Genomic DNA, 20,225 nt, shown 5'->3' with positions numbered 1-20,225 from the left:
GGAGCAACTGGTTTCAGGCGAAAGACTGAGAGCAGGAAAGGTCGCCGCGTCTACTGGCGTCCTAAATGTGAGCGGAATGGAAACGATGGAGATGAACCGCCTGTGCCGCACTATGTCCAGTGGAACATTATAACGTTTTCCCGAGGTTTCTAGCACCACAACGTTGCATTGCAGAAGCTCCGTTCATGCGGACTAGAGGGAGGACAGTCGGTTTGGTTGTCATGACAACGAAGGTAGCGTCCACTGTTTTATGGCGGGGGGAAGTCAGCGTTACGAACGTGGTGCCTTCGCCTTAGCTCTATCAGCTTTATCACTCGCGAGTGCTTGTTGCTTGAAACTTTTAACGGGTCTCTTTGGACAGGTTTCGAGCGCCGCATTTATTATATTTATACGCAGGTTATTGCTTTGCATTGTCCTCGAATAAGGTCGTGTGCGTCCTGGCCTGGCACGCGCACCCATTGCCACATTTCGTTGCCTCGGCCTTTGTGGGTTCCGTTCAATTCACTATCAGCTGCTTGTAGTAATGATGTCCACATTAGTGTACACACGTTTTTTGGCTTTATTCGCTACAGACCTTTTGCAAAAACAAAAAGCTATGAAACCAGTACAGATACCGGTGTTGCACGACCTACGTCTCAATTTTTTAAATATATATATCCATCCATCCATCCGGTGTTGCAGCTGGGTTAAACGGCGGAGCGGACATTTTGTGCAGGAGAGTATGGGCGCGTTAAGTAGCGGCTCTGCAGAGCTCGCTCCGTCCACTCTTTCCCTCTCGCTCCGGAGCCTCTGCTAAACGGATTTTTAAGCCAAGAGAGCGTTGCAAAAGCGTTGCCTCTGGGTGTCACTGAATGTTCTTTTCAGGTAGAGCCGTCTTCCGAGCCGGCTCTCTGCAGCTTCAAAAAGATTAATTAAGGTGCAAGTGGGTCCAATCGGAGAGGAGGGTGGAGAACTGATGAGTAGGAGCGCCACGCTCCGCAAAAGGAGATGCCCCGTTTAGCAAAAAGGAGCGCGCCTGTTTGCCTGTGCATGCATGGCTGTTTCTTCGAGATGCAACCGATACCTAAACACCAATTACCTCAAATTAGCAAGCCCATTTTTTAAAAAATCCTGAAACGGGCATGTACTTGGAGTGATCTATCGAACGATTTTTGCCATACAAATCCGCCGAAACTGAAACCAAGCTCCGAGCGAACAGCACTCTATACGGGGAAACCGACTTATCTGGGCCTCTAAGTGGTCCTTCCGGCGACTTTTCACACTGGGTAACGGCTCATATGCATGGCAAACTCTGGCCATCCGCCTTAATTATCCTGCCATTATAACCGTCCCCTTCGCCGTAAGTTGAAAGGGCTGTGTGCAGGGCCGTACCTAGAGGGGTGCCAGGGGGGGGGGGCGCCCCCCCTTGGAACTCCAAAGTCGCTTGTGAAAATAATGCACTCTTTAGTCATAGGTCTAATGATCATTCTCAGATGTCATAACAGGAACCTCTGAACACCCACACAGTGCGCAACGTCCGCCTCCAGAAAAAGATGTGGTAGGGGGTGGGGGCTTGCACTCTTGCCCCTCCCCTTGGAAAAAATCCTGGGAACGCCCATGGCTGTGTGCGTATTAGTGTGAACACATGTTCTGCACTTCAAATGCCTAGCTTTGCGAGTCATTACTATATAGTATAGGTTCCAGATAATAAAAAGGGGATCCTGAAGCGCGACCGCAGGTATGATGGTGAGTGCAGGGTGGACCAGTACGAAGAAGAGGGATTTACTAGGCACCTAATTCGAATGAATGCGGCCGCTACGATGATGACGCGGTCCTTCCCACTGCGTCTTCCTCACAGTATTCCCGATGCAATCTTCGCGTTTCACGTTGTATCCCAGCATGTTTCTGTATGGGACGCAGAAGGAACATGAAAATTAATTTCTAGTTTTGAGAAGGATGACGTAAAAATGAGCGCAGTCTGTCTCCCGTTTACCAACGTTGTTCCTCTCCGTTACACTGTGTTTGCCTCTCCTCTGTACAGCTGCTTGCCGTCCTAACTCCAATATAGGATGTGGAGTCTCACACTGCTGCTTTCATTGTGTGCGGGCGAGCGTTGGTTACCGTGGCAAAAGACGCGTGCGGGACCTTCCGCAGCAAAACGCAAGGAGTTCATCTTTTTCCGACGCACGCACCAACTAGCAAGCGGAGAACCAATCATAAGGTCGCGTTCCGTGCATGCGCCTTGAAGTCGCTTGGAGCGCAAGGCTCTCATTGGCTGAGCCTTGCGATGACCGCATGTATGTGAACACCCTATAGCGGAGTGCCTGTGTCGCACATATATGCCTACGCAAGCGTTCAAACTCAATAGTGCGAACCTAGCATCAGCCTTGAGACACGTTGCGGGAAGATGCCGTTGCTGAGAGACGAATGCTAGCGCGCATAACAACGTTATACTCCCGGAGAAACCGAAACTATGAACCTCTGTAGTTTTATTTATTTTTTTCCCCTTTCAAAAAGTAGTGGAAACGCGAGGTTCACTGCCGGCACTTATATCTTGCGTACTGAGAAATATATTTTTTTTAGACCGGTGAGGCTCTTTCAGTCGTACGTTGTAGCCGTACACTCTTAAAAACGAACTTCGCCACATAGCACGCTCCTAGCCAACCATCACCCCGAATGGCAACGTTCTCGCCCTAGATTTGTTGAAAACGGGAGGAGGAGCCTATTTTGTGCCGTGCATAATGGCACAAAATAGGCTCCTCCTCCCGTTTTCAACAAATCTAGGGCGAGAACGTTGCCATTCGGGGTGATGGTTGGCTAGGAGCGTGCTATGTGGTGAAGTTCATTTCTAAGAGTGTAGGGTTCCGGGTTTTCGGATTTGTCCGAAAGTATCCGAAAAACACACGACGGTAAAATGTAAAACAATTGGGATTTATCCGAGAGATACGCTTTTGGAGGTTCCAGCAACCTAGAGCTTAGCGAGAAACGCCATGCCCTTATGACTGGTTGACGGGGTTCGTGTTCTTTTGTGTCGAGATGGGCGCGTATCAAGGCTAAGCACCAGCTCCCGTGGCATAGTGGTTAGGATTATCGCTTTCCACGCCGAGACTGGGAGGTGACACGAGTTCGAATCCTGGCACCGGCTGTGCTGTCTGAGGTTTTCCCTGGGTTTTCCGAAGACTTTCCAGACGAATGTCGGCACAGTTCCACTTGAAGTCGGCCAAGGACGCATACTAACCCCCTGTCCCCCACTCCTTCCTGCTGGCCTCTTTCCATCTGTCCACGTCTGTATACGCCACTCATAGCCACAGTTGCTTCGCGGCGCTAGTGCAGAATTAAAAAGAGGGGCTAGCAGCCCTCGCAATAAGTAAAGGGCGGCTCTCTTTACTCAAGCCCACTGTCTTTCACTTCAGAATGCGTGACGCATCCGTGTAATGCGGATGAACTTCATTCTTGCCTAGAGGTATTGGAGTCATTGAGCCTGATTGAGCATTGAGGCATTGGAGCCATTGAAAATAGAGCAGATATAAAAGAGAAGACGCAATCCAGAAGACAAATGGTGAAATGAAATATAGTACAAAGTGTGAAGCACCTGGAAGAAAACTTTCATATAGTCAACCCTCGTTTTATGATTCCTCGATTTACGAATTCCCTCGATTTACGAATTCCCTCGGTTGATGAACGGCGTCACAAGGGACCAAACTTTTTCCATGTATTTCTCTCTCGGTTGATGAACCCTCGATATCCGGACTGTGAACGGATTTTCAGGGAACGAACTGCAAAAACACGTGTGTTCTGACCTCGATTTAAGCGTTAACCGCATGAGGCGTTTCTCCAGCGTTTATCGAGCGTCCTGCCGCGGCGTTTGGCGAGCGTCAGGCAACGGCGTCGTGGAACAATAGGCGCGCACGCTTTCCTCGAAGTCCGAGGCGAATAGATAATTCAGGGTTGGGCGACGGAAGAGGCGGGGACGACGCGCGCAAGTGGCCAATCAGGGATTAACCTCGGGATAGGTTCACCGGTCGCGCCGTTTTCGGGAGCCCTCATAGATGGCGGCACGCGGAATCGCTCAGACTTCTGTTCGGCCACGATGTTCGGCAGAAGAACACAAGTTTGTTGCCGATGTTAAGAACACAATTCTTGTGTGAAACGTTTACGGAAAAATTACGGAAACGTTCGCATGAGACGCCGTCCATCCGTCGTTGTAGAAACGCTGCATGCGGTGAGCTCACAGCATTTTTTGCCAGCGTCGTTTGTAGCTGAGAAAAGCGCGACGCCCTGCCGCTCGCAAAACGTCTCATGCGGTTGGCGCTTTATGAGCGGGGTTGTTGACGCACGGGGAAGACTGGGATCACGTCAAGAAAGATGAACCAAGAATGAAGGTCAAGCAGCCGTGCAGTGTCCCACAGCCTCAAGAATTACCAGAGATGACTCACCTGTTTTGTGAGTGGAAAACTTTTACTTCCCGGGTGACCTGTGAGTGACGGCCAAGCGGCTGTCAGTTTCAATCATATCCAGAAGATGGGAACACTTGGTGGTTCCAAAAGAAAGCGATCAGCTCTAAGAGCCCGTGACAAATAGGATATTTGCCGTTGGGAACAGTCTCACCCCTTGGCTAACATGAATGCCGTCCTGGGTTGGATTCACCGTGAATATGGAAATACACGTAATCTAGTGCATTTCCTGTCGTGTTTCAGCCAATCAACGCGCGCCTTCTCCTCCGCGGGTATAAGCGTCTTTTTCCCTTGCTCCTCTCTCTCTCACGTTTGCTCTAAGAACAAAAGGGCAGAATTTCTTACCCAAGCTGGTAGAACGACAGTTTCTACTCTGCAGTTATACCCAAAAGGTAGAAATGTGGCTGCAATATAGCTCTACCGAGATGGGTAGAAAATTCTCCCTTTTTTCTTCGAGTGTAGTACCACTGGTACAAGCTTTCGCTTCTTCAGGTATACCTATTTAGTGACTACTCGACGTGAGGGCATTTTGAGATCACTTGGGCCCAGGTCTACTTGGTAAACGTCCAGCACCCAGGGTTTTCCCTTTTCTGTGAATCATGCTTCCCGTCCTCCTCGAAGTGGACAAGGGAGCACAAATGACACAAATTGTGTTCTTGAAAAGGTAGCTAGAAAAGACAGCTGCCTTGCGACTATGCCAAGGCGTCGAGGAATATCCGGATCTTCATATGTTGACGTCGTCAAGTGACTGTGATACAGGTGACGTTGTCTGCAAGTTCTGCCACATAGTAACAGTAATGCAGCTTCTTGCAAGGCAGCTTCTTATTCTCTTAGTGAGTATGTCGTTTCACAGACGGCACCTTTTCTTCGAATTTCGGATATTAACTGAGCTGCCAAGAAAAAAAAAACGAATAATTGGAAAAACTCCGAAAAACACCCTCCGAATATGCCAAAATAAACCCCGAAAACCCGGAACTCTATATAGGCCATGGTTTGTTCCAGGCACGAACTCACTTCACCAAGTACCGGAGACTGATGACGGGAAAAGGGGAATACACTTCTGGTTCTTGGTTGACCTACTTTCGTACGAAAAATTAATCTGATTTGGTCGGGAAATCTGGCCCGCTTGAACGGAGCTTTCGGGATTAGAAGCACCTGATGCCTGATCTATGCTAAAACCTTTTCTAATTATTGCTTGAACCCGTGAACAATTACTCAACGTGATTTCATGCAAGTGTTTTTCCGAGATTTCCCTCAACACATTCATGCGGTTACTCCAGACTCATAACACATTCTAGAGACAGTGGACGGGAAATTATATTATATTATTTCTACAATCCATTGAAGGTTCGTCGTAGGCCATAAATGTGTGCCATTGCAAAGTGATTTACGAATCTGAAAACAATTTATTTAGGTCCGATGCTTCAAGTGTACTGTACGATAGCTGTCTTTTTGGCAGGCAGGGACGATATGTCCTCGCTGGAAGTAAAGCATCGTTGATGCCCCTGAAGGATGTCACCCGCCCAGATCAGCAGCAAACAGGTGTCGCATAGCTACAGTGGTCATCTCCAGATAAGGTAAATACCCTTTTTTTCCTCCTTGCGCGCACTGTTGCAAAATTACCGTATTTTCCGGTGTATAACGCGCACTCGTGTATAACGCGCACCCCTAAAAACGAGCCGAATTTGAAAAATGTTCGATGTACAACGCGCACCGCAATGGTGCTACAAGCTTCTGTACTGCCACCAGTATACACAATAAACCAAAGCGGTGTATAATATACGTATGCATATGCTATATTTGAAACACATTTAGTCAAATCCGTTAAACTCCGATGCAACAGCGTCGCTGTCATAGTATACTTCAGTGTCCTCTCTGCTTTCCGTTTCGCGTCCCTTCTCAATCACGCCATTCTTCTGAAATGAATTCAAGATTATTGACCGTTTATGAAGTCCAGTGTCCTTTCGCCGGATCTGTCCACTGACCCTAAGAGATATGGGAGAAAGCCACAGCACACCCTGGAAGTGGCTAGAATTTGTACGTCACTGACCTGAAGAGGAACTCTGCAGGAAAATATTTCCGTGTATAACGCGCAGTACCTCTTCAGAGCACTTTTTTATTGTATAACGCGCGCGTTATACACCGGAAAATACGGTAATTCAGAAAGTTTACTTGAGGGGTCTCAAAACCACAATTGGAGTTCTTCTGCCTGCAAAGAATGTATGCCCGGAGGGAGTAGCTCTGCCACCCTTGCTTGCCAACAGAGCTTCTCCAACAAAACATCGGGCTGATGAAAGCAAAGCCAGGGAGAACCTTTCGGCTTAAAAAGCATGCAGCGACACTTCCGCTTTACAGCAGCATTGAAAACCCAGAGGGTGATCAGCAAAACATCATGCTCCGTCGATAGTACAACGACCACAATCCAACGCAACATGACATGAGAAATTTCAGCGTTTCTTTCACAAACACAATGAACATAATTAAGCCCAACTGCAGGCATCCCTGAAGAACTTTTTCGAGTTTCTGCTTGTTGGAGGAATGTCATCCGTTTTACAGCATCAGCTGTATAGTGGAGACTTTCCCGAGATCGCGTCGGCGTCGTCGGCATTCGCATGTCCGCACAAAACTCTTATCGCATATGCGCTCAGCGCTGGGAGAAAGGAGGAGAATCTCGCCAGTTTACAACCGCTATCGATGGAAAATGAGATAATAACCAAAGTACGTCAGGAAAGTTTGCCGATGGCGTGGGAAATATTGCGCGGCGCTTTACCGTGTATGTATACTCGCGCCTTACCGCACGCACAAGCTTCTGGTCGTCGGGGACTTCAACGTGGACGTTTCACTGACCAAGAACACCACTTTCCTAAGTGATATGTCCGAACAACTGGACCTTACGCTGTGCACCGGCATCCGCCAACCCACAACTAGACATGGCTCATGCATAAACTTAGTGTTCCAGAACAGCCCCCTCGTTCAGGACACCACTCACATCGCCAACCATTTCAGCGACCACAAATCAATACACATCACGCTTAAATAAATTTGTCTACGCACTTTCATCCGGCCTCGTTTCACCACACGCACAGCTGACGCGTTACACGAGTCGTATAACCGTCCTGTAATTTTTTTCTACCAGCACTGCGTGATTCGTGTGAAGTATATAGGTATCTTAGAATACTTCAAACTAATTGCTAATTTTCTTTCTGTTCTTGAAGCATGTGTTCAATATACATTTGCAAAATGGAAATCCATTTTAGAATAACCGGCTGCTATCGTTTAGACCTCCAAGTTCGAGGATCTGACCGAGGATCTGCAGAATAAGTGTAAGTTCGGAAGAATAGCTAAAATACTGCCCTTGAAGATGTGATAATTTTGCACAGATGATACCGACCACCGTAACACAAATCGGGTCTATTCAGGGCACCCAATCTATCCTTGGCATTCATATTTAGTACGTAGGCTTAATATGGCAAAACGATCAAATCGGGAAGTAGGCACCGTTCAGCGTTGTGGAGGCACGGCTTAGTGTAGAAACCAAAGCGTAGAACTAGCATTGCTGCTACACGTTTAAAGGAGCTGTGAACTCTACCAAGCTAGCCCGCCGACTGTGTCGGCTCCAAACGGCGATTTTAACTTGTTGGCTGTGACACCTTTTGTATAGATGAATCTGATAGATCCGTATCTTCACCACATATAGTACGCTGCTAGCCAACCATCGTCCCCAATGACTACGTTCTCGCTCCTGATTTGTTGATAACGGGAGGCGAAGCCTATTATGCAACCGTGACGTACGGCATTATGGCTACAAAATAGGCCCCGCCTCCCGTTTTCAACAAATCAGGGACGAGAAAGTCGTCAGTCGGGATGATGGTTGGCTAGGAGCGTGCTATGTGGTGAAGTTCATCTTTAAGAGTGTAGAGCAGAACGTTATGCGTACCTCTGCGTTGGCGTCTGATTGAGTGCTACAATTCTTCAGATGATGTAACAATGGATAGATGTATCGGATGGCGATACGTCTACTCGCCCGTATCCGAAAAAAAGTGCCGAACTTCTATCTTTCGAAATTAAAAAAATAATGAAAATTAATTAGGACAATGCTCGACACTCTTCAAAATGAGACGATGAGGATGGTGATGGTGCTAATGAAAGAGCTCGCCGTTGTCGGCCTCACAAACGTGGGCAACGTCACGACTAACGCTTTGGGGGAATGTGCGTCCTGGACCGACTTCTAAGGGAACTGTAGCGACATATGTCTGAAAGCGTCTGAGGAAAACCCAGGAAAAATCCCAGACAGCACAGCCGGTACCGGGATTCGATCCCGGGTACCTCAAAAAATGAACTTCACCACATAGCACGCTCCATAGCCAACCATAATCCCGAATGACATCGTTCTCTCCCCTGATTTGTTCAAAACGGGAGGCGTACGCTTTTTTGTGACACTTATGCAGAAATGTTAATTGTCACACAGCGTGCTATGTGGTGAAGCTTTGTTTTAAGAGTGCAGGATGTTGCTAATGCGATCATAAGGTGGCCTACTTAACTAGAACGTATAAGAAAATTCTAACCACCGTTAGCACGGACACCCTTGTATGTACAAATCATATACAGGTACAGATAGGAAGCATGCATATGAACATAATATATGCAGACGGATCCTCGTATGAAGCAGCACTCACATCGTTTTATACTTTCGGCGTTTTGGAACTATTCGAATATATCCGGTTTGGAAGAGACACCGCTTCGATTCGTAATTCGAATATCGAATTCCACATTCGACTCGAATATACAATTATTCGCTTCGGTATTTGAAAAATCCGAATATTCGCGAGAGAGGTTTTAAGTAAACCGGTTCGCGATCTTTACTGGTATGACGTCTTCAAATAGCACTTTGTGCCTCTTCACCAGCGGCAAAATGGCGCTGCTTAAGGTCCGTATTCCGTGGATGTCTTGTTCGGAACCCGCCTTTTCCTTGTGTCTTTCCATCTCTTGGCTAATTCAATGAGCAGCCCAAATTGATTTTTCGGGTCCGCCTCAGGAACAGAAGGCCTCCATTGAAGCGGGTTCCTTCACGCAAACCTCGTTCGACTGTTGTATGATTGGCTAGTTCTTCGTTCAGAGGGCACGATCAAAGAAAACAGAGATAGGATTTCAAGCGCACTGAAACTCGTCGCATGATGATGACACTGAAGCCAATTTCAGCAAAAGCATTGTTCACGTACGATGTCACTTTGGTTTTGTCACTAATTTGGCCACTTTTGGGTTCATACAAAGTTGAAGGAACTGAGCATTTTCCCGAGTTTTTGAAGAAAAAAAAATGAAGCGAAACTAGACAAAGGAGACGTATTAGGGCGAATGACAGAGGTTCGACAATAGAACACTTAAAGGAAGCATTGATGAAATTGGCACTGTCTGATTTTTAGACGATTTTTTCCACCAGCTTGCTCGCGTCGCGCTATTTCTTCCGGCGAAGCACTCAAACGACAATGGTTTCTAGTGTAACTACTGCAGGAAAGTTAAATAAGACTCATCACATTTTGCTAGTCGTCACTCTTGGACGTCACAATTTGTACTGGATGACGAACGTCGAGCCCGCGGGTAGTGATCACATCCCAATACTCACTGGTCATACGCCAACAACGGTGCGTTCCACTGAGGCCAATTTCCAGCTGCAGCAGGATACAAAATATCATGACAAGTCTAATGGCAATGTAGCGGAACAACTTCCCGGTGCTACCCAGAGCTCGTCAGTGGTGTTGAATACTGAAGACTTCCAGCCATTCGAAGGCTGTCACATGGCAGAACGACGATACAGAAGGTCAGGGTTGCACGCTGATACAGAAGTGCGCAGTGTTCGGAGCATCATTCGTCACCGCCAGAGCCTTCCTGGCCTCCGTAATTGGCAGCCATTCTCCGCACCATTGTCACCCTAGTGAGCACATATAGAGGGTCATAAAAAGCCGCAGGTCACCGGTCACTCAACAGAGCCATTTCTGAGCGCTGGCATTACACCACGGAGCACAAGAAAGCAGTCTGGGGGCCATCTTCTGTGTGGTGCTTTCGAAACCATCCGAAGCGTATTCCATGGAAACATACAGACAGTGGGTTGAGAACTCCACCAATGCGACAGATCTGCAGACACTAGCCGAAGACGAATCAGCAGCAGGCGCAAACGGTATATCATTCAGAACTATTCAGAACTTAGCCCCCAAAGCCGCCACCATCCTCTTAGCACTTGTAAGTGGATCCTGGACCAACAGGGTAGTCGCGTCGTCATGTAAAGTGTCAGTAGTTATCACTGTATACTCAATCCCCTAGGTCAATTTACTCATTCCGACCAAAAGCCTTTCCAGCTACTTGTGCAAAATAGTCGAACGTGTAGTCCGAAACTGATTGCAGTGGATTCTTGAGGCAAGACGTCTTCTCTCTCAAGGCTCTCAAGCAATGGCAGGGTTTAGAAGACCTAGAAATACCGTGGACTGCATTATGGACCTGGTGTCGCAAACAGAAGAGCGAAAGGTATCGGTTTCCTCACCGTGGCAGTTTTTCTAGACAATAGGGAGTTTTCGGGAACTGGTGCGGCGCATACGGTCGATCTATCGGTCGGTGCGTGGTACAGTGGCAAGGAACCGACCGGAGGCTCGCCAAAAAGAGTTTTCGGGAAGCGAAGGGGAAAAACCGCCGCGATACGTGTGGCGCCATCTCTCGTTAACAATAGAAGAAAAACATTTTTCTGATGCACTGTAAATATTTTTTCACTGAACAATAATAAGCGTACTCCCACACGCATATTCGACCAACACGATATTGCACAAGCTACGTAATGGAACGTTTGAACAGTTCTAAGTCATCAAAGCATCCCCACATGGAACGGCATTCTAAATGGCGGCAGTGGTCTTTTCCGACATTTTCTACGTCGAGTTTCTAACCTTTAGTCATTACTAAATGATGAACCAGAACTATAAACACACCGCGAAGTTTCTGAGGAACAAAACTTTGTGAGGAACCATCACGCCATCCACGGAATACTTTGCTGCTGCTAAGTAAATGGGATCCATCGTGGCGGCGGCGGCCAAGTTTCAGCTCGTTCGGAGGGTCCCCGAAAGAGAACGATCGGAAGCGAACCGATCGTGACCTCGAAGCGGTCAGGAAGATCGCCGCGCGGGAAGGATAATTCCCACGAGGTAAAGCGCATGCGCGTCGCTCGCGTCTCTCCCAAATCATCGTACCGGGTGTGCTCAACCGGTTCCCGAAAACTCTCTAATAAGGGCATACGATACCGTAGGCGTAGGCCCCATACACGTAACGAACGCACTGTATCAGAAGGGAATTAGCGTCCCCATACTAAAATGGATCGCGGACTGCTTAATGGATAGGACTGTTCATATGCGGACAAGTGGCGCTGCCAGCAACAGGCACAGACCCCGCTGCAGGTGTTCCCCAGGTTTGTGTAGTGAGTCCAACACTCTTTTTTATTTTTTTTATACTGTCAGCTCTTACCTATAGGGATATTACAGGACCGGGGTCAATATATTACAAATTTGACAATGATTCACAAATAACACATCAAATATACTACACATATATCATACAAATGGCAGTTGAAAAATTACAAAACACTACAGACAATGACAACAGACAACTCTTCAACATCGTTTTGCCGTCTTACCTGGCATCGTTCCTCGTGGCATACACATCAGCTTGTTCCGGGACGAAACATGCGTTTGATCGTCTGGCGAGCAATGGCCCGCGTTCCAAACAATAGTCTGCAGAACATCATCGACAAAGTGGTTCAATTCGTATACCTCACAGAGCGGGGCATGGACATCTCCCGCTTGAAGACGGTGTATCTTCCATTCACTTCCAAATCTCTGCCTGATTTTCATCTACATACCTGTGGACACACACTGTATAGAGTCAGCCATCGTCGGTTCCTGGTGCCGCCGACCTCGGTGGCTCTGTCGGTAGCGTGGTCGCCTGCTGATCCCAAGATCGGGGGTTAAAACCCAGCCGAGGACGGTGGCAACTTGGTGGAAGGGTATAAGTTGCTCGAGGGACGTTAAATGTGGTGTGCTGTGTGTCGACATTTCGGCGCACGTTAAAGAACCCTCAGGTGTGCAAAAATAAACCACAGACCCGACCACTGTGGCGTCGCTCATGATCACCGTTGTCTCGCGACGTAAAGCCCCGAATTATTATTATTCCTGGTGATTGACCGCATACATTCCTGGAACACCGATTCGTGGCAAATAAAGGACCCCGCAGATGCTAGATTCAATGCGCTGCGACATACTATATGTATATACACATTGGGGTACCATGTGTCGCGCTATATCCTCGGCCTCCATCCATCTTTGATTCGTCAATGGGCTACCACGCATCGATCTTGAACTGCCGAAAAAACACTAGAGCGGATCTTGGCGCGTAACCATCCGAAGGCAGGCTCCAGTAGGTCCCCAATCTTGAACTTTCGCCTAGCGATCGTTATCGTTATATTGAAAGTTTGCGCGCTCCAAAGCCGCTTTGGTAAAGGCTCGCGCAAGAGCTCGTGGTGACACGGAATAACGACAAGTTGGAGATCGGGACGCAGAGCGCATGGGAGCGGGCTCCTTTTAACTAAACGGCGTCACTCCTTTTCTGGAACGTGGCGCACCCGCGCTACCTACAAGTTGGGGTGCTACTCGCGCTCTCCACCCTCCTCTCCGGTTGGACCCAGCTGCTGACAGCCGGATCGGAAGACGGTGCTCTAGCGGAAAAGAACCAGTATAGTAGAAGAAGTATACCAACACCTGACGATTGAGCACTTTTCGGCGGTCCAAAGAGGGGCCTTAAAGCACTCTTTGCAGTGCACAGTGCAAGTTGCCTTACAATTATTGTGCAGGACATTATCAATGCGTACAACGCAGCATAAGCCAGCAGTGGATCGCTGTACACGGCGTCATTTGTGGGGACGATGCAGTTGACGATGCAGTTGCTCTACGCTCACTCGCCCAATCCCACGCAAAAATATACTTCAAGGGTACATATACAAAGCGTATGTTTTGCAACATCCAGCACCGCTTAGCGGGACGAGAGCGGCGGTACTGACATGACTGTTTCGCAGGATCGACCCTATTGTCTTTCACGCAGGTTACCACCATTTCATCAGCTCAGACCGAATGTCCCATTCGCAGCTGCTTTCCTTCATAGAATTGGTACTGCAACTTCTCCAATGTGCTCAGCCTGTGTCGTGAGAGAAGACTCGCAGCATACAGGATGTCCGCGCTATAACTATGGTCAGAATTTTCAAGGAATAGGGAAATGCCTATTTCAATTATAATAATTGGCGACATATTCCAGGTTAAGATTGAAGTTGGGCCTAATGACAACATCTGTTCCCCTTGCTGCGCTGATGCCGTTTCAGGGTAAGGGAAGAGCGCGTTCCTGGGGGAGCGACAGAAATGGCCTCCAAATCTGTCCTTTTTCCAGGGCCATTTCCTCGCGCTGTATTGGCATGATCCTTTTCCTGAAACGGCAACGGTGCACCAAAGGGAACAGATGTTGTCCTTAGGCCCAACTTCTATCTTTCGTAATTAAAAAAGTTAATGAATGAAAATTAATTAGAGCAATTCTCCAGGAGGTCGCTAGTGTGGCTATATGATGGTCCAGTTAACCTAAGATATATCGTCAATTATTGTAATTAAAAAAAGCATTTCCCTATTTTAAAAAAATGCGACCACAGCTATCGCGGACACTCTGTATTACGATAGAATGTGCCCACTTTCGTACGAGCCGGCAGGCGTCCCAAAGAACCCTGGACATAATCGATAGAAGACCTTTTGACGCCGTGAAAGGGGAGCGATTGGCCTGGTCTCCATCGACAGACTGCACAACGTTCACTCACATCTTTTGTTAAGGTTGTCTATAGGAGCAGCCGTCATGTTAACACCTTGCTAGCTATGAACCTTTACGTAATCGCTCTGGAGTATCTGGTCTCACGTTAAGTGCATGGGGCCTACAACTCCAGATTTTTCGCTACTACCATTATCGTTGTCATCATCATCATCATCATCGAAATATAGGAAAACACAGGTTGAGTAAGCGGAAAGCACTGGCTAACGTGTTTTGGAATCCCAATGAACATGAGTGTGTCTTGTATTATAGACACAACAAGTCTTAGAAGCTCGTCCTTCAGAAAAGTTTGCATGTAGTGCAGTCTGTGCTATCTATTGGGTTACTTTACAGCGTTTAGCCCTGGAGCACAGAGAGATGCATGTGCGGTCTATATAGTCCGCCATCTTTTATTCTCCTTCTAGCCAGCCGAGCTGGGCGTATACTAATGATGCAAAAATATAGAAATTTTCAATATCTATAAATAGAAACATCGTGAAAAAATAATCGATAAAATCGATTAAAATATCGATATTTATATCGATCAGTTATACCGGGTGTCTCAGTTAAATCCCCGGGCTAAATAATTCGCGAACCGGTGCACCAATCGAATAGCTTTCTTTTTTACAAGTATCTGTCCAATACCGCCTACAAGATGCGCACCGCGTGAATGAGGGGGAGGCGCTCATTATTTAGATAAAAATTCAAATGAGTTTCGTGAAAAAAGCTAACTTCTAAAGCAGGGCGCCGTCGGCATTAAAATGGGTACTACCCCTTCTGGGACCTTCAGTAGATACCTTTTAGAGAAAAATCTGCAACCGAAGCGGGTCATTTGTTGCAGTAATTAATTGGTTTCGGTTTACATATTTTTGTCGCGGCTGGTCGCGGTGAAGCGCAAAAGGACGCTCTTTCACTCCCATGTCCACCAATGAATTACGTCCTTACACCAATGAATTACACCAATGAATTACGTCCTTTTGCGCTTCGCCGCGACCAGCCGCGACAAAAACACGTAAACCGAAACCAATTAATTACTGCAATAAATGACCCGCTTCGGTGGCAGATTTTTCTCTAAAAGGTGTCCACTGAAGGTCCCAAAAGGAGTAGTACCCATTTTAATGGTGACGGCGCCCTGCTTTAGAAATTAGCTTTTTTCACGAAACTCATTTGAATTTTTATTTAAATAATGAGCGCCTCCCGCTCGTTCACGCGGTGCGCAGCTTGTAGGCGGTATTGGACAGATACTTGTAAAAAAGAAAGTTATTCGATTGGTGCACCGGTTCGCGAATTATTTAGCCCGGGGATTTAACTGAAACACCCGGTATATATAGGGTGGTCCACCAACCATGATATAAATTCATAGTAAAAAAACGTAGGCCCCGGAGAGACATGCGGTCAAGGGATTTTTTTCTGCCAATAACTTTTGCCACATATTGGTAACATTTTTATTTCATTTCAATTGACAGAAAGTTAATTTCTTGAATTGAACTCCGAAATTTCCCAAGGCATCCTAACGTTTTCTTTGCGGAAATGGGTTCCCCGTGGTTATTTTACTCAGTATAGCACATAATCCCACTCATAATGCAATGGCAATTGCCGAAATAAATTCGCCGAAAATCCGTGGAAATGAGCCCTTGACTTCGCCTCTCTTTTGACGGCTCGTAGTTTGAGCGCAAAGCTGCGAAGAAAGGAGGTTACATTGACATGCCACACGAGGGGGGAAAGGGTTACAAGCCGTCGGGTGACCTCATTTTTGATAAGATAGCTCTGATTCCTGCACTCACCGCGGGTGTTTGTTGCGTGGGTAAGGCTTGTAACCCAAGAGGCCCAAGAAGGCCGAAACAGCTGTCCAGTACTGGCATGGCGACGTTTGACTTACAAACATATGCTATACGTGCAGCCAAAGAGCTGCTAATTTTTTTTCCCCCTATCGATATATCGGTATTTTTAAAAGAATTATCGCTATATCGATGTTTGAAAAGCCATCACGCCATTGCTTGAACAATTGAAAAAGTTTCCCTCGTTTTATCTTCCATGTGTATTGCCGCTGAGGTACGTGATGAAGACGGCGACGAACAACGTGCATTACGAGGACCAATGAGAATGCGTCCTCAATTATCGTGACAGAAAGATTGGGGAATAATTAGTGCAAGAATTTAGGTGAGTGCAGAGGATGTCGCCCTCTTCGGATCCGCACCAACTTGCCTGCCTCCTCCTTTGTTCCTCGAGGAGTGGATGTTGGCGAATACGGAGCCACGCCAGCAACAGAAAATCCTCGGTTTCGACTGCCATGTACTTGCGCGCTCGGTGAACTCGTTCTGCACATTGCAATGCGTCGTTCTACACGAATTGTAGCCCCGGACGATCCACGAACTTTTAGAAACTAACCCCCCCCTAACGTGCATCACATCTTTACAGGAAATATCGGCATCGTGTTGCAAAACCAACTCAAGAGGGAGAGAGGGAAAAAAGCCGTCAAGTTTGGTTAATAAACTCGTTGACCCAGCTCCCTTTGTCATATCCTGTCCGCGCGCAGAAGCCGCCGAATTACTGATATTTCTATCAGCATGCATATCTATATCGATGTAGTATCGATATTTTTATCGATAAATATCGATATTTTAAAATTATCGATAATATCGCAGGCATAAAATATCGATAATATCGATAAGAATATCGTTATCGTTCCATTCCTAGCGTGTACACTACAGTCAACACGGGAGCTACCTTGTATGCATACAAGATGCAGCCCACCATTCGCGAAACAGTGAAACTTGTGCGCCTGGTATGATCTCAAGAAAGTTCCAAAGAAAAGTGACAAACATCCGATGGCTGCTGTTGATCTGCGTGTAGCTGCGTGAACAACTTGCATGAAGTATTCCAAACACGGCGTAATTTAAACATTAGAAACATGAGCCTGAGAAATCGTGCAAACGTCAAGGCATGCAGTTTGGCAATACCATGTGACCATAATTTTTTTTCGCGTTAGCGCCACGAAGCAACTGTGGCTATGAACGACGTACAGATGGCGAGAGGACAGCACGAATGAGTGAGGGACAGGGGGGTTAGTATGCGTCCTGGGCCGACTTCACGGGGAACTGCGCCGACATTTGGAAAGTCGTCGGAAAAGCCAGGGAAAACCGCATACAGCACAGCCGGTGGTAGGATTCGAACCCACTACCTCCCAGTCTTCAGCACAACCTTGGCTACCACCAACGAGCGGGACGCCTTAACACGCTCAGCCATGCCGCTGGTCCATAAATTTGTCGCGTATTGAACGTGTGGTCTGAGGGAGACACCCAGGTAGAGCTGTGGATGCCTCGACCATGCAAGAACAGGATAAATAGTAGCTTTTTGTGTCAACAATACAAGCCCGGAACTTTTATCCCAGCTGACACCATATGCAGCGCAGAACCTACGGTGCAGAACGGCGTACGTGTGCAATAGCACGTCATGATTCCTCGGGACTGTGGAAGGAAAGACAATCACATCATAAGCATAAAGCAATACTTTGATTCAGCAGGGCTCGCGCACAAAAACAACGCGCGACCTTGACACCTACATTGATGTACAAAGCGGTTCCAGATATCGAACAAAAAGAAGTGGTGGGGCAACCCTGGCCCAAGCAGCACAATGTACTGAAAGTCGAGTGCAATAGGGGTGGACGGTATGTATCTTAGCAATGTTCTTTAGTGTCACGAGTCTGTTCAAGGCCTTCCACCTACCCGTCCACCCCTATTGCACTCGACTTTCAGTACATTGTGCTGCTTGGGGGCGGACTGAGCAAGTTACGAAAGATGGGTGCGATCTGCAGAACAATTCTGAAGCTCAACTCATTACGGATTCTAATAATTCTGAAGAACATGTAGAGAAGCTATAAAAGTCTCAGTAATGTGATTTCAGTTTCAGTGCAGAAGAAATGTTGCCGTATAAGTTGTAACGAACCGTGACGTTTGTTGTGAACTTGTGACTAGGGTAAGTGAACGTCCCTGAGACAATGCTGAGCTTACATTCTTCTCGCCTGAACTAATTTGACGGCTGTACTTTTGCAACGATCCCACAGCGGTCGGATACGCGTACATTTTGCAGGAGTATGGTAACGTCATTGTTGCCAGATGATACGCTTGAATACGGACGTTACAAAAATGAATATCTGCTTTTGAAAAGCAGAACAGGATTATTAGGAGAGTTAAAGCTCCTAGGGCCACCTGTGATGTAAAATAGAAAACTGCATGCCAAGCAAGGATTTTACCATTTTACTATGAGAAATAGGCGTGTTTTGAGTGTAGATGTCTGGAATACAGCATTTAATACTGAAATGTGCACAGAAATACTAGAAATTGTTGGCAGAGGGACGAATGCATTACAGGAAAAGTGGTGTTTTTAGATGGGGAACCTTAACGACAAAGGTCACATTCTGTACATTATTCTACGTATAATGTTCATGCATCACAAATGTCACGTCAAATTCAGTTTTACATATATGGAACACATTAGGATTACAACATCCGTTGTGACTGAGGTTAGGCCGGTCAGGTGAATACGTAATCCATGTGTCAAGAGGGCCCACGTAGAATGTGCATCCGTCGTGACTGAGGTTAGGTTAGGTCAAGCGAATACGTATTCCATGTGTCGAGAGGGCCCACGTAGACTGTGCATCCATCGTGACTGAGGTTTGGTTAGGTCAGGTGCATACGTATTCCATGTGCCGAGAGGGCCCTCGTACACTATGCATCCATCGTGACTGAGGTTAGGTTTTTTCAGGCGAATACGTATTCCATGTGTCGAGAGGGCCCACGTAGACTGTGCATCCGTCGTGACTGAGGTTAGGTTAGGTCAGGCGAATACGTATTCCATGTGTCGAGAGGGCCCACGTAGACTGTGCATCCGTCGTGAGTGAGGTTAGGTGAGGTCAGGTGAATACGTATTCCATGTGTCGAGAGGGCCCACGTAGACTGTGCATCCATCGTGACTGAGGTTAGGTTAGGTCAGGTGCATACGTATTCCATGTGTCAAGAGGGCCCACGCGGACTGTGCATCCGTCGTGACTGAGGTTAGGTTAGGTCAGGCGAATACGTATTCCATGTGTCGAGAGGGCCCACGCGGACTGTGCATCCGCCGTGACTGAGGTTAGGTTAGGTCAGGCGAATACGTATTCCATGTGTCAAGAGGGCCCACGCGGACTGTGCATCCGTCGTGACTGAGGTTAGGTTAGGTCAGGCGAATCCGTATTCCATGTGCCGAGAGGGCCCACGTACACTGTGCATCCATCGTGACTGAGGTTAGGTTTTTTCAGGCGAATACGTATTCCATGTGTCAAGAGGGCCCACGCGGACTGTGCATCCGTCGTGACTGAGGTTAGGTTAGGTCAGGCGAATACGTATTCCATGTGTCGAGAGGGCCGACGCAGGCTGTGCATCCGTCGTGACTGAGGTTAGGTTAGGTCAGGCGAATACGTATTCCATGTGTCGAGAGGGCCCACGTAGACTGTGCATCCGTCGTGACTGAGGTTAGGTTAGGTCAGATGAATACATATTGCTTGTGTCGAAAGGGCTCATGTACACTGTGTCTCCGTCGTGACTGAGGTTAGGTTAGGTGAATACGTATTCTATGTATCGAGAGGGCTCTATGTCAGAGTATTGGGCGAAAATCTGCGAGTGTATGGAAGATACCGTTCTTTGCGTGTCGGTGAGGATGCGGCCCAACCTGAACACGTTGATGTTCGTGGTTTTGGAATGGAGCACATGCGAAGTGTCGTCTGCTACACGTATTTGCGTCCTTTGGCGAAATCGGTGTTTTATCATAGTCGTTATGCGTTATTTGTAATAAATTTACGTTTTAATTACATAAAAAACGTTGAAAACTGAAAGAATTGAGTTTTATATTTTTGAGTTTGTGTCATTTTTTGGCCGTTTTGGTTGCGTG

The 20,225-nt window shown here is 47.2% G+C and overlaps 1 protein-coding gene across 1 annotated transcript in view; it reads left to right on the top strand.

Annotated features, from left to right (window-relative positions):
• Positions 1–20,225, top strand: part of LOC135377855 (uncharacterized) — a 250,025-nt gene that overhangs the window by 171,306 nt on the left and 58,494 nt on the right. The window contains exon 5 of the mRNA XM_064610568.1: positions 5,897–6,010. The gene's annotated coding sequence lies outside the window, so the exon portion shown is untranslated. The remainder of the gene's footprint in view (positions 1–5,896; positions 6,011–20,225) is intronic.

This window comes from Ornithodoros turicata, chromosome 1 (genome assembly GCF_037126465.1).
Source record: "Ornithodoros turicata isolate Travis chromosome 1, ASM3712646v1, whole genome shotgun sequence".
Taxonomy (NCBI): Eukaryota; Metazoa; Arthropoda; class Arachnida; order Ixodida; family Argasidae; genus Ornithodoros; species Ornithodoros turicata.
The sequence above is the reverse complement of the archived record's forward strand: the minus strand, read 5'-3'. Positions and strand labels throughout refer to the sequence as shown.